The sequence below is a fragment of the Macrobrachium nipponense genome, chromosome 20 (assembly GCF_015104395.2).
Source record: "Macrobrachium nipponense isolate FS-2020 chromosome 20, ASM1510439v2, whole genome shotgun sequence".
Taxonomy (NCBI): domain Eukaryota; kingdom Metazoa; phylum Arthropoda; class Malacostraca; order Decapoda; family Palaemonidae; genus Macrobrachium; species Macrobrachium nipponense.
In genome coordinates, this window is record NC_061089.1 from 37,299,775 (window position 1) to 37,302,494 (window position 2,720).

Consider the following 2,720-nt stretch of genomic DNA (forward strand, 5'->3'; position numbering starts at 1 on the left):
ATGTCTGAGTAAAGACAAAAGCGCTTGGACTATCATTTTCCTGTGGGATTCGCTTATTTATGAAGTCACCTGCATCTACAGTGATTTTTTAAGCATAGCAACAAGTATTGATGACCACTCAAGTCCATCAGTAAATTTGCAGTGAATTTTCCATCTTTAGTAACCGAGAGTGAACTCGATGAATTACAAGAAGAATGGAGGGCTCTTATTTACTCAAAGAAGGCAGTGATGCCTATGCTTACAAAAGAAGTCCCGGCATTTTGGTTTGGATCACAGAATGTGGTTGATAGCAGTGACATGGTAAAATTTAGATTGCTATCTAAATTTTTGTGATCTCCTTGTAGGTACTGCCACAGTCATCAGTGGAAAGAATATTTTTACAACTAAATCAAGTTAAAACAAAACAAATAAATTCTCTTAAAAAATCAGAATGTTGCAGGTAGGCTTCTTGCAAAGCAAGCTATTACTTGGCAAAATGTCGAATAGTACTCATGGATACCACCAAAATGTGTCATTGAAGACGTGAAAAGTGGCCAATGCTATAAAGTCTTCCAAACAAGCCCTCACTATGTTTACACAGGTTCTGGCAGTTAAGAAGATATTTAGCTGTTTGGGTAAGTAGGCTATCCTGCAATTCAATATTATTTATGTAGTTGCTTTAAATATGCAAAATGAATGTTTTGTTTCTTTCGTAAAGGTAAATGTTTTTAATTTGCTCCTTTAATTTACAGAACTCTGTAACATTTGAGCCAAAGTTACAATAAATAAATTCTAGTTTTATTTGTTTATATTTGTTGCATGCTATGGCAATACCTTGAAAATTTTACACTGATTTTGATAGAAATTTTAAGTACACTTTGAAAGTTTTCATTTTGGTAGTTGGCAGCACTGATTCGTACATTGGGTGGATTTTCTCATTTGTAACATCATGGACACGTGCGTGTACTTGTTGAGCTAGTGGAAGAAAGATGGTGAATGAAACACCTATATGTTTGGTGTTTACAGTGCTTCTTTGTGAATTTTATAACATTTTTGTTCTACAGAAGCAGTCCGCTCGGACTGCAAGGAACGTAACCGCGGATACGACATCCACTAGGGAATGGGGACGTCTCACGTCTGATGTATTTCGCCGTGTGTACTGGCCCCTAGAGGGTTAATTACATTCGTCCGAATAAATATTACTTAAAATTGTTGTTCAGTAGGTAAATCTGCATAGAAAAACTGCAACTGCCATAGTCTAGGCCGCCGCGGATAAGTACCCTAGATCTACCCATTTGTGGTTGTGAATTATAATAGTATAGTAAAGTGAGCATTCTCCAGTGTGTTAATGACAGAGTCGAAGATGCTCGTACGTTCATCGTAAACTTCCCGTGGCTCTTACGACAGGTAGGCAATGTGTTCCCGTGAACGTCCATGGCAGTTCTTAACATGAAGTGATAAGCCAGTATTACAAGCAAAATGCATTGCAGTCCATATTAATTTATTACAGGCTAACTTCTGTTACCCATTATTACCTATATCGTAACTTAATTTGTAGGGGGGTTGGCTACCGGATTAGCAACTACCATTAGGCTAAGGGTCAGGTACGCCTACTCTGTAGAGGATTAGAGGATTCATTGCAGCTTCCCGTCCAGGGACGTCATTTCAGATATTTGTTAGCTACTATGTGTTTTTTGAAGCCACATGAACAAGGTATTTCAGCAGAAATTATATATGCTCCCACTACTGTTTGTGCCTTTTACGAACTGGATATTGGTACGGCAGCCGTACCCCGATCTCGGTAGATATTGGTACGGCAGTGAATTGCGCATGCGCTAACCCTTGTTTACCGCCTCACGCATATCCAAAGACTATATACTGAAGTATATACACAGTCTTTGGGCATATCAGTGACAGCAAGAAAAATGGTGACGGAACAGCATGAACCGCAGAATAATACATTAGTTTTCGCCGAAAAACAGATGTTTTCAGGCTTTAACGAGCTGAAGAAAGCCATAGACATCTATGAAGACTCAACCTTTCAAAAATTGGGTAATTCATGGTATATACATAGGTCATGAACGATCGAATCGGCCCTGAAAAGAATTCCGAAGAGGAGATTCAAAGAGGATTATATATAAATATATACACTACCATCGTACCTTTGGTGACTTTCTCAGCCCTTTATTCTGCCCGACATCGGCAGCTGCAAGGGCCGTTATATACTTTACAATATTCTTTTAATTCACTTCATTGGGTATATTGCAGCTGTCGGAGAAGACGATAGAATTTACCAGGTAGTGAAATGGCAAAGTTAAACCAAATTTTAGCATTATTCCATTAAAATCTGGATAGTGTTGTTTTTGTAGTACAAAAAAGCGGGACACAATTGACAAAAGCTAAACAAACAAAAACAGGGGGGAGGAACATTTTGCTAACTGAAAAAAGGGGACAGATGTTCAAAAAGCGTGACTGTCCCACCTAAAAGCCGAGCTCTGGTTTACATAATACAGTATGATTAGCAAACTGGTAAACGGATACAGCTAACTGCCGTATCTACAGCAAGTCAAGACCGCAAATACGGCGCCAATGACAGAATCTGCCGTACCCTCACCGCACTATATTATTTGTACGGCAGGAAGTCTGAAATTGACGCATGCGCAATTCACTGCCGTACCAATATCTACCACGATCGGGATACGGCTGCCGTACCTATATCCTGTGCCTTTATTTTATCATCA

General features: G+C 39.1%; 1 long non-coding RNA gene across 1 annotated transcript in view; it reads left to right on the forward strand.

Moving 5' to 3' along the window:
- Positions 1–1,285: 1,285 nt before the first annotated feature.
- Positions 1,286–2,720, forward strand: part of LOC135224954 (uncharacterized) — a 401,986-nt gene continuing 400,551 nt past the window's right edge. The window contains exon 1 of the long non-coding RNA XR_010316844.1: positions 1,286–1,386. This is a non-coding gene — a long non-coding RNA (uncharacterized LOC135224954). The remainder of the gene's footprint in view (positions 1,387–2,720) is intronic.